Below are 12,736 nucleotides of genomic sequence, written 5' to 3'. Positions count from 1 at the left end.
TTTAAAGCAATTAAAGAATTACTTTAGAACAACTTGAAGACCATCAGCAATTTGCACTGACAGCCGGTAAAACTGGAGGGACCTGTCAGCTTATGTAGAGGGTTAAGAAGCAAATGAGGGAACTTCATAATGATGCTTAAGATGAACCATGCCCTTAAATCTCATATCCTGGTTGCTTCGAGTTTTTATAAGCTTTAACTCCATAATATCTCTCAGGCACCACCTTTCCCATCTTCACATACCCAACACCCTAAGCTGGGCTCACCGTCCTTCATTTTGATTCTGCTTTTCTCTGGTTTTGCCTGGCTCATACTGCTCATCTCTGTAGTTTCTTACCAATACTGTGTCCCCAACATTACACATTCTTTTACTGACCTCTTTCATCTTTTTCTCTGGACTTTCCAAAGTTTGCCTATGGACAATGTAGACTTTAAACTGTTTGAGGCAAGTTCAGTGTTTTCATCTACATTTATGTAACACTTATGTGCTCAGGGGCTTAACCAAAGACTAGTGCTTCTAGTGCCTACAGAAAAAATAAAATACTAGTAAGCTATATTGAACTCTATTCTCTTACTGGTTCAAGAATATCTTTAGATGTGCTCATTATTGAGTAGGATCTACATTCAGTCTTTGACGAGTTCTGTGCTAAGTACTGCTCATTGTGAGGCACAGGAAGAATGCCAAAAAGAAGAACATAATAAAAATCTGTATTAACACCAGGCATGCTGACTCCTACCTGTTTTTCTAAAGCAACAGACTCACCCAAAAGAAATGAGAGCATGCAAGCTCTAAAACACTTAGAAACACTGAGCTTTGTCTGTGAAGTGTTTAGTGGCTAAGCTGAGTGTATACGATTGTGTACATCTATTTTGCCCCCTGCAATATTGACTTTTAAGGCAATGAAAACATTTTGTGTTCCACTGATCAATGCCTCCTGATTATATTGACTTACTGTACACCAGCTCTGATCCTCCTTTTATTTCTACCCTTTTAGCCATAAATAATTTTTTAATTTTCCAGTTACATGTAGTAGCATGGGAACTGAGACAGGAGCTGTAAATATGTGAAAAATCTTGTTCATCATGATAGGAATGAAACAGTTCCAGCCCCACAATTTCCCTGAGTGGTGCAATGTGAGAAACTGAAGAATTACGGCCCCGTGCAGGTTTTTGAAGGGCATATCTGACTGCCCACTTACTCTATTAATTGATCTGCCCCATTTGGAACGTGGCTGCTGCGCACTAAGGAGAAATGGCCTTTTTGCTGTTGATATGATGTGGAAAGAGGAGCAAGGCAGCTCTGTTCCCATCTATTCTTGTACAGAACTTAAGTGATTGCTCTGAAGTTACAGCTTTATTCTGAGTACACAGTGGCACTCCACTCCATTTGATTTGTTCCATTTTGACACAAATTATTTCTTGCTGCTGTTTCCTGTGACACTTTACTGTTAATGTTCCCTTCAACTGAGGGAAAGGGAGGTTGATTTTCCTGAGATCAGAGTGCTGTTAGGAAATTCAACTACTGTTAAGAAGTTTTTTCCGAGATGAGCTGGCTCTGAGAAGGTACATGTGCTTGGGCATTGCAGGTAACCTGGCCTGGAGCACCAGCTGCCCCTGCTTCTCTTGCAGCAGGTGCCCAGCTGAACCTGCCTGCCTGTATCCAGGCAGATGCTCTGTTATGATAGAAACAGAAAGATGAAAATGGTACTACCAATGTTGTTCAGGTTTTCCTTTATCTGGTGTATCCAAGACCTGCATGAGCCAGGCCACAAAGAGCTGATAGCACAGCAAGAGTGTTGAGGAAGCTGAGAAACAGTTCAGTACAAAAAGGCTCATGACTTGAATCAGATCAGAGACAGCCAAAAAACAACTACTTTTAATGGCTGAGTGGTGCAAGTTAAGGTTTTTACGTTAAGGATATCTCTGAGTCTGAAGAGGTGGAATGGAAGTTATTCCCGACAAATTTTGAAATAGGCTCTCTGCACTCTTTGGGAGTGTATTCACTGCATTGCACCATCATGCACTGGTGGTCCCAACACACAGCATATGCTGGACATGCACTTTGCAGCAACAGCAATCACATGGATGGATCCTTCTCTTTTGTTTTACCTATTTTTCTACCCCCGCTCCCCCCTCTTTCTTTTCTCTTGCCTCTCCTTTTATGCATAATCCCCTTTCCTACAAGCTTAGACTCTCTCTGCTCCCTGAGATGACATCCTGCTAAGCACACTTTTCCCCTGCAATGGCAGCACACACGTCACTGCCCCTGGGGACACTTGCACCACTACCAAGAGACAGTGTTTTGGGAATAAACCCCATCATTATCAGTTACTCTGTGACCCCAGGGCACCCCGGGTGGCACAGCCAACCCTCTGCAGAAGCACCTTCTGGGGCGAGGAGAATGGTCCTGAGACAACACCCAGTGAGCCCTGCCCATCCAACAAAGCATTATCCATTGCTTGCTTGTCTGCATGTATGTTCATCTGATTTATAACAAAGCTTGCTTTATTTAATTAGCTGAGTGGTTTGCCCAGGGACAGCACTGTACCAACCTCAATGTTGACTATGACCTGTGGCCAAGGGTTGTTTGTACTCCCAACACAGAACAACAATGTCACTATCCAATATTAAAATAATTAGAGGTTTGTGCTTTCATTTTGCTGGTTTCATGCAACACTTCTTACTGGTTTTGGCTGAAAGGCATTTCTCATCTGTATGTTTTGACACTGGGGTTTGCCCAAGAATGTGCTTAGGGAGAGGGTGAATTAGGAGCTAAAAGTAGTACTGACTGGAAAATGCCCCTATTTACCTGAGCAAACAGGAGAAATCTTACTGGTGATCCTTCTCCTCCCTTCCTCTCTTGCCCTGAACTGCCCCAGGTTTCTTAGGAAGTCTTCAGTAATGAAAAACAAATATTGGGAGTATGCTGAAGAAATATGTGGTTTGTCAAAAAATGCTCATTGTATTTTTTATAGATGTCTGACACTGTCAGAAGGTAATGTTTCTGTAGTCCAAAGTGCTGGTTTTGGTAAGACAGAGATGTAGCTTATCCAGGTAACTTGAAAGAGATTACAAATTTCCATGCAAGGCTGAAGCACCTAGGGCAGTGACTTCCACCAGAATGAAAGAGGAGGGCAACACCCAAGAGGTCAGAAGTGACCATTAAGCGTTTTGTTATTGTAAGGAGCACTGTCCTCTCGTTCACCATCTCCATCTGGGTTTTGTGCCAGAAGGAAAAAAAGGAAAATCAATACTAGCTCTGTGTGCGTAGTTGTGATGTTTTGAACATGCACACGAGGCCAGGTTTGTAGCCAGAATTACTGCTTGCTAGTAGAAATACTTACTAGTTAACTTTGCCTGTTTCAGAGAAATTAATATATGTGGAAGAATTGGATAAGCCTTTGGAAATACAGCTGGTTTTCAGATCCTGAGGTTTGTTTCTTTCCAGCTGGTGCTGGCTGGTTGAAGAAAGGACAATCCATCCCCTTGCTGATTCCAAAGCTGTAAGTTGTTTGCATCCATTGTGGGACAGGATAGTATTTAAAATCTCCATATACATAGCAAAAGGGACTGAGGCAATTAAGTCAATATTTCCCAAAGTGGAAAGTGCTTTCGGGCATTTCTTACCACTTCATGGGTTTCTGAAAGGGATTCTCTGCTTTCACAGACAAACATATCCCAGATTTTCCCAGAAATTAAGCAGTCTTCATCTTCAAATTATTTATTCTTTACTGTTTCTATGTCCACTGAAATGCAGATTCAAGGCTTTTTTGAGGGTGAGGGGATGTTGAGGAAAGTGGGCTGCAGGCATTTGTTTCATTAGGCAGACATAATTAAAGGTCCTTTCTGAAAAGGGGTGAACTATCTCTCTCTATCCTTGGAGATATATAATCTCCAGCCCTGGAAATATTCGAAAGCCCTGTGGGCATGGTCCAGGGTAGCCAGTTCCAGGTAGCTCTGCCTGAGCCAGCATGAGGAGGACATCTGAAAACTAGACTTGAAAAAATGAACAAACCATTTGGAGTATGCTCTCCTCATTCCTCGGTGGTGTAATCCATTTCTTTTATTAGGTGTGGGCCTGAACTGAGCTAAGGGCAAGACCTGCGTTAACTCTGCAATGATGGCAAGACTCCAGAGGCTGGGAGAAAGGCAAGAACACCGGGAAGTGATAAGAGGGAAGATACTGGGTGGAGACAGGATCATAAAAGAGCTAGGTGAGAGATGCAGCCACACACATTACCAAACTAAAAGCCTGGAGGGCTTTTCTAGGGGGCACATCTCGCCCTGTGCAATGCCCAGGCTTCCTGCTTGTGTGGTTCCCCTGCAAGGGCATGGAGGGACAGTGACCCACCATGTCAATGGCCATTAGAGGGAGCTTGGAGGAGCCCAAGGATGAAATGCAGCCCTGGAAAGCAGCAGCAGTGTATGGAAGACAGCTGGTTCAGCATTTTAAACCTATTTTTAATATCCTTGAGATGCTTAATGAGATAAGGAGGCATTTCTCTATGATCTCCAAGAAATACAGCTGCCTCTCCCTTGGGAGAATTGCCTTTTGAAAGAAGCTAGGATTCTTTTAAGTACAATTCAATAGTTTAATCAAAGCACGTGTCTGGTGGTGTCTTCCATCAGGCATCCTCATCCCATGATAAATTAAAAAAATAACGCAGTAGATGTTGTCCCAAGCATGTTCACTAGCTGTTATTAAATGGACTGGATGCTTTTACTTGGGAAAAAGCAAAGAAGAATACCATCTGAATTTATACAGCAGTCAGAGGAAGGTTCAGCAATTGCTGGATTCACCCAGGACATTGCAGGTCGAGCTACAAGCTCATTCCACTGACGGGTTTAAACAGACTGAAGGAGGTGAGGGGTGCAGATGCCTGACCCCTGGGCTCATCCCAGAGCATCCCACTCCAGCTATGCTACTGGCCTTGGTCATGTTTCCCACTCCCTCCACTGAGCCAGTGCCAGCCTTTTCACAGTCATGTGTGAGTTTTCAGCATCTGTCTGGGACCCACTTGGGTTTTTTGCTTCTGTATCTGTCTGCCTGTCTAGTCAGGCATTAGATAAAGGAACAAATTACTGTGGAGTACCTCATCATTTCACATAAGCTCCTCCTAACACCCAGCCCCCCAGCCCTTTGTGGAGAATGAAAATGAACTGTGAGAGGCTCACTGGGTACATGGGAGGGAAGAGGGATGAGCTGTCACCAAGCCCATGCTCACTTCCTTCCTGCTGAGCAGCTGATTGACAGCAACCTGTTACCACCAGGAATTTGTTCTACCTGTCCAAATATTTCAAATTGTTCGTGGATAGTTTTGATTTCTACTTTATTAATGAAATATTTTCAGTACTCATGGTTGCAAAGAAAAACTTCAAAGCTTGATTTGCTCAAAAATTAGAGGGCAGACAAGGAGAGTTTGCATTTACTACCTTTTGTAAAAGACTTTTCCTATTTTGAGATGCTGACTTGAGATTTTTAAATACCTCAGAACAGTAAGATTGTGCTTTTTTTGGCTAACAGGACAGGTGTTGCAAAACCCAACCCGTGTGCGGTAAATCACTACATGCATTGCTTTTGTCTGGGTTTGTGCTCCCTTCCCCGCTCTGTCTGGTTGATCTGGCTGGTGAGATTAGGAGCACTGCAGGGCAGGGAGGATCCCCGTCTGTGTATTTGCGCTGTGTCTTGACACTTGTAAAGGAAGCGAGTAATCATCACTCTTGCTGCTTTCATGTCTCCTTGCACAATAGAAATAATTAATAGTAATAGCAGTGCTTTGCCTATCTGCGGCCCTTTTCATCTGAAGACCTAAAAGTGCTTGACAAGCATTAACTAAATTAGCTTCCAAATACCTGGAGAGGGAGTCAGATGTAATCATCCCTACTTTTAGATGAGCACACAGGAGGAGAAGCTAAGCTAACTGAGTGCTTACAGTTAGTCAGCTGAAACCATATTTCCTCCATTGGGGGAGCTTGCTCAGCACTTAGGAGGCTCAGGCTGCTTTTTGAGGTGTCCTAAAGTGGGGTTTGATGTCCACTTTTGACTTCCAAAACATACAGACTGTGGAGCTGTGTGATCTACCCTGCAGGAGCAGGAGGATGCATGTCAGGCACTGTCGTTCGTGAAGTTCATCATTTGAACTACTAACCTGGCCTGGGAAAGAAGGAAGTTCTGCTGACACCAGGTTGGCAAAGCCAAAGTGACTCTGAGTTAGTCCTGATTTCAGAAATGTAAGCAGCCCCTGGCACAGAAACCCTTCAGCTTGGCTCCAGGGGTGGTGCAGCCAGGTTTGCATCGTTCTGCCTTCTACTTCATAAGCCTTTTGGAGAGGAATCTGTACCACAATTGGCAATTTTGATCAGCCTTATATACAGAGTGTGGGCTTACCAGGCCCTGCCACGGTGCTCACAGCCCTTTCTTGCAAAGAAAGATGCTGAGAGTCCTGACCCAAATCTAGAGTCTTAAATAGATCTCTATTAAAACAAGGGTGCTGTGCAACTCCCAGGACTGTACTCAGCAGGGGAAAGGAAGAAATTCTCATTATCAACTATGAAAGATCTGGTATTGACATGAAATTTTTTATAAAAGAAAGGCAGATGATGTTTTAAAAGACCACAGCAAGCTCTTCAAAATTGTAACTAGGCTGGTGGACAAAAGAGGTTTTTTTCCATAGATTGGAATTTCTAATACTGCAGAAATAATTTTCCTTTTTAATATCAGACCTGAAAGGCTTCAATTCCAGGAATGGTGCTCTTGCTGTCACATAGGCTCCTTCAAATAGGAAGTACCAGAGTCACTGAAGAACAGTAGGGCTGCTCCTTATTGCAAAATTTTGTAGACTCAGATGAAAGACACTAATAGTCTTGGCAGCATATCCCATAAATCACATGATTTCACTCTGGGCAACCATCCAGGCTTCCACAAGGTTGTGACATTTTCCACATTTTCTCCTTTCCAGCTGAGAAACTGGCCAGAAGAAGTTGTATGGACATCAGGAACCTCCTGTAAGCTCCTCCACTTCACACGACACCCTCCCATTTAAACAGACCCTAAGCAAAGTGTCACAATCCTGTTGGGACTATTCAGCTTAATATCACACTTGGGGATGGGTTGCCTGGCAGAATTGAGTTTGCAAAAGTTTGGAAACCACTTGTGCAGATGCAATCACATCAATTCTTTCTTTTCTTCTCGCAATGCTTGATACCTTCCTTTCTGCTACTTGCTTTAAATAGTCCTGGTTAGGTTTCCAGTGCTGGGGTTTATTACCACAACTCCCCTATTTACCCAGAGAGAAAATGAGGCAATGATCTCATAAGAGGAAAACAAAAGGGTCACATTTCCTCTAGAGTAAGTAGGTCAGTGCTGTGAGACGTGATGGAAGAGGATCCCATGATGCCCACGGGGTGACTAGAGGAGGCTGGACAGGCAGCAGAGTTGCCTGGAGGAGAGTTCAGGTGGATCTCAGCACTGGCCCTCCTGCTGGCAAACGTGTGTGTGAAAGAGTTTCACCGTGCAACCAATCCCAGCATCACTTCCAGAAACACTGGAAGTCCAACGAGACCCTGATCTCCACCTCTTGCTCAGGGGGAAGCCTGTGGGCCAGGAGGGCTGTTGCCTTGCTCCCAATTCTGGACAGAGAGCCTAGAGACCAGGCAGCCTTGTTTTGTGAGCATCTGGACATTGCGTACCCTTCCTCCTTCCTCATTTGTATAATAGGGTTAATAAACATGTTCTGTCCCACAGTGCTGACGTAAGGCTAAGCTCTTTCATGTTTGCTAAGTGCTACAATAGGCAGCACCATAGAAACTCATAAATAATGTACCTTGAAGTTCTGTCGAGGTATTAACCTTGTTTTAACAGTGCAGATTTAAATGAGTTACCACACACAAGAAGCTTCTCTTAATTAGGATCAAAACTTTACTTTTTTTAGCTTTGTTTTAATGGCTTTTAAGGATGAACAATTTTTACTTGCCCAGCCTATTTGGCAATTTATTGTAAACTCTTCAAGCTTGCAGTTCCTTTCAGTACACAGTTAAATGCCTTTCTTCTCATCATTGCATTCCTTTACAATCTTCAAATTGAAATATCTTTAGGGTTTTTTTACAAATGTATAATTGGTTTCTCTGAAATCTAAATTAATCTATGTTATCAAACTTTGTTGGTGGTGTGAGAGATACTGGGTTTGGCTCAAAATCTGGACAGAAAACAAAGGGTCTGTGTGCTGCTTCTGATACAACAGAAGCCCTTTTTTTACATTTCACACCTTGCCTCAAGATTTGTCAACAATTGGTAATGTACCAAAGTAGCTGTTCTGCAAGGAGACTGTCCACACAGAGATGTACAGAGAAAATTATTCTAACAATCTAATTAGATTATTAGATCTAATGATCTCCAGACAACCACTCTGGTAAATGTCCAATTGTGACCCGGAGCTGGGTGCATGGACTGAGCCCAAATGACTGGAAGGCAATGCCAGGGAGACATGTGGGCTCTAACATGGGAATCTGGAGGGATGGGTTTGGTTTCCATCCCGCCACAAAGATTTCTGGGCAGATGTGAGCCAGGTTCACCATGTCACGTGTAATATGTGACACAGCTGCACTTCTAATATCTTCACTGATTGTAGATCCTTGTTATTCTTGGAGTTGCAGCAGCTTTTTTGTCCTTCTGTCTCCAACAGTTTCAGCACTCAGACTTGGAATGCTCCAGGGAAATGCTGTGTATGCCAAGGAAACCTTTCTCACCAAAGTCCTGTCCAGAACTCCAAACAGAAATTCTGAATACCTTTTGAGACTTCTGACCTACCAGTATGGACTCAAAAGATTCAAGTAATTCATATGTACACTGTGTGACTACCCAAGACAACATGAGGCTTATATTCTGTTCACTACTACTGCAACTCAGAAAATCATTAGAAAGTGCAATAGAAACTGGTTTTAAGTGATGTACTAAGAGACTTATATTTAATATGTGTTTGTATCTGGAGAGGATGGGACAACAGATGAAGGGAGAGAATGTCTTGGTTGAAAGGCTTATGCAAAATTTAGGAGGGTTCACTTCCCAGATGTATCACAGACACTCTTTGTCACCTTGGGATGGTCACTACAGGCACAGCTCCAGGGCTGGTGGCAATACTAGCTGAACGTAATCTTATGGTGGAGACAGAGACTAATTCCCCAACCTGGATGGCAATGGAGACACAAACCAACACAGCAGAGCACCAGGAAGGATCAGCTATGAATGGGAATTACTACTATCAAGAAAAGCAGAGGAAACAGAGTAGGCAATCTGCATGAACATCAGCTCTTCATCTGCTCAATGGAGAATCAAAGCAGAGCTTCAGTCACAGGCAGTCTGAATAAAGTGCTCACCTATGATCTAACTTCAAGGAGCTGACAAAGGTCAGCACATCCTTACACTCTCATCCATCATCTCTTACAGCCATCACAACTTAAGTATTTTAATTTAATCACTAACATTAGTTGGCTCAAGTATGGGCTTTAGTGCACTAACTTAAGCTAATTCTTGCAATAATTCCTGATTTACTTGAAAAGAAAGCTCTCTTGTTGATGTTTTGGGGCTCATTCATGAACTGGTATTCAAGATGTTCACCCTTCAGTCCTATGAACATTGCTTCTCATTGCAAAACTTTGAAACCCAGACATGCTCTAATTTTAGCCTTCAGAGGGACAGAAAGTCTCAGAGTAACCAACAGCCAACCCCTTTGCTGAAAGGATCCTGGGCAAAGTGACAAATGTAATCCCGTGACATCACTGCTAGAAGGGAGCTTCCCAGAAATTTTCCTGATGCAAGGGCAAAACAGCTGTTCTTTCATCTTTTTCTGAGTCACGCCCACAGCACCTCTCCTGAGTGCAAATGTTCCTGGGTTTAATGATGTGACAAGGTAATTAAGTGTTAATGTGTGGATGCGAAGGGTATACAAGTTACCAGATCTACTAAGTGCTGAAGCCAAGCTAAGGCGTTTACCAGACTTACAACACATTGCTGATATAGGGTACTAATGTCTACTCATTATTCCTGTTACACAAGTAAATTTTACAGTAATAGACAAATAAATTAACTTCGTATTTGAATTTTAAAGTGTTAGTCTAACAAGAAAGCAGCCAGGACCCAATCCTAAATGCATGAAAAGCAATAGAAAAACTAGGACAAAACACTATTATTATTTAAATGACTATCCTGCAGTCAGATGCCAGCTCAGAATTGGGCACTCCCCCTTCCTATTCCCTATTAGCTTGATGCATTTATGTTATATTAGTCCACATAGACAGAGATTTAAACGTATAACAGAATTCTTGTGTTACAAAAAAGCACACGGACAGGAAGTCATAACAACACTGTCTAGATTAAATTGTCCCTGTACCCAGTCCTTAAATATCTTTCAATTATGCAAATGACTGATTTAAACAATTGAACTCCACACAGTTTCATTCAAAGTGCCAACTGCCCTATAAATAAACATATTTCCTACTCAAATGCAAATGCTTGCTCCATTATGACAATGAATATTTGCATAACAGGCACGAGTTCTTGTAAATGCAGGTGCTTGAGTGACAGGTGATGAAGTCTGTAACTCCCCTGGGCTTAGGAGAGCTCCTCTGGGAAGTGGAAGTATTCCTAGGCCCTGTGAAAAGATGACAGTGGGATCCTGTTTAGCTCCAAATGTCACCCTGGCCTTTTCACAGGTCTGTAGCCCAGCAGCTGGTCCATCCATCCCACCCCAGGGCCATGTTCGATGGCTGTGCCACAGGCTGGCAAAGCTCTGTCCCACTGTCATTGTGTTTTCTTTTGCTTTCTAATGACGCCTGCTAAAATCACAGTGCTTTTAGTTGTCATCATCATTTGAGCAACAAAGTGACACAACAAAGCAGTGGAAAGGGAAGATGACTTTTAAGTATCAGTGTTGTGGAAAAGAGGATAGAGACTGACGTGAGAAGGCAAGAGGGTGGGCACCATGTGGTTTGCAGCAGCAGAGTGAAGAGATCATCAAAGTGTCCAAGGATATCAGAAAGTCTGTAGGTGCTGCCTCTAAGAGTCAGGATTTCTGTACAACACCTGTATTGTCCTGTTGCACACCACCCATGTTGTCCTATTACCTCTCCTCTTTCTCGTTGTTCATTGATTAACTGACATGAGAAAATGAAAATCAGCATGTATCAGAGAGAATTTTGGGGCCCAAGGGACTCTTGCTTTTATAACCATGTCAAGATGACCATTTGCAGTTTGTTTGACTTCCTTAACCCGCATATACTGGGCTTTCAGTCCTCATAGCTAAAGAGAGGGAAAGCATAGCCTAAAACCACCAAAAGCTTCTTTAGCAGGATAGTGCATGTGTCTGTGTGCCTTGTATCTTAATTTAGATGAGACCTATCAAGGTCCAGGTGGCTGGAGATGGGCTGCTGTGAGCAGCACCTGTTTTTTTGAGTTACTGTCTGTGACTTCAGAGACACCTGAACACCAGTGAGGAGAGGGGAGCTCAGCACAGCTGACCATAGATGTAGCCATCACTGCCACATGCCAGAGGGTGAACCTCAGCTGACTGCCACATAGAAACTCATTCACATCACTGAGCTCTGTCTCAGTGGACAGCATTAAACCTGTGACTTCCAAATCCATTTCTGAAGCCTCCTCTAGTCATAGATGACCATTAGCTTCCAAAGGAAAAGGTCAGATAGCTCTGGACCTGAAAGGGGAATTTCACAACTGTTAAAGCTTGTAATGAGTCTCAAGAACTGTATTCCAGAACTGCAACTTTTTTTATACCTGTAGTCACTTAAAAATTAGGAACAGGGTAGCATGATTTTGCAAAATGTATTGTCACCTAGATGATATTTTTGGGGATGCTTGCTAAGTGGTTTAAAATATTCTATCCTATCCTATCCTATCAAGCATATGTTTACACTAGGCTTTGCCAAGATGGTAGCACAGATATCCTTTTAGAAGAGGTTAAGCTATAAAGCGAGGGAATGATTTTCTAGAGAGCTACGTGGGCATGTTAATTACCACGGTTAATAAAAGGGTGATCTTTATGTGCCTCAATTCTTAGGTGTTCAAATGTAAAGGGCTCTAATTTCCAGGGATGCTTGTAACAAGGTACTTCATTTTGGGCACTCTAAAACTGAATATATACAAATCAATTGCAGTCTTAATAAACAGAGCAGAAAATGCTGAGAGGTACTGGCCAATTCTTTTGCTCTCTCTGATAATGCTGGATTATACCTTAGTGTTATGTCATTAAAAATAAAAAATAAAAAAAAAAAAAAAAAAAAAAAAAAGAAGAAAAAGAAGGCAACAAGATGCTAATTTTAGAAATCTCAGACATGATAAAGGAATTAAAATAAAAAAAAAATTTAAAGGATTTTTACAGGGATGTCAAAAACACTAACCCCTCCTCTGCCCTAATATGCCATATCACCTAGTTTTGAAAAAGGAGAACTAAGGAGCATCCAAACTTCTAAAAACCACCAACTGGCTCTAGCCTGGACAGGTAAGTGAGTAATTTACTCACTAACCAAAGGATTGGCAAAGGTCCTGCCATGACAGCAACCTTCTCCTTCTCTACCTATCCCAGTCCTAACCTGCTAGAAAGGAGGAGCTTTGCTCTGTCCCTTCCTTATTTATAACTTGTTGAGAGCTGGGAGGGAGGGAGGGGTGAGCTCCTTGTGGTGCACCCTGCTGCTGCCTGCCCGTGCCAGCCTCGCAGTCAGCACCACAA

The sequence above is a fragment of the Poecile atricapillus genome, chromosome 1 (assembly GCF_030490865.1).
Source record: "Poecile atricapillus isolate bPoeAtr1 chromosome 1, bPoeAtr1.hap1, whole genome shotgun sequence".
Taxonomy (NCBI): Eukaryota; Metazoa; Chordata; class Aves; order Passeriformes; family Paridae; genus Poecile; species Poecile atricapillus.
The sequence above is the reverse complement of the archived record's forward strand: the minus strand, read 5'-3'. Positions refer to the sequence as shown.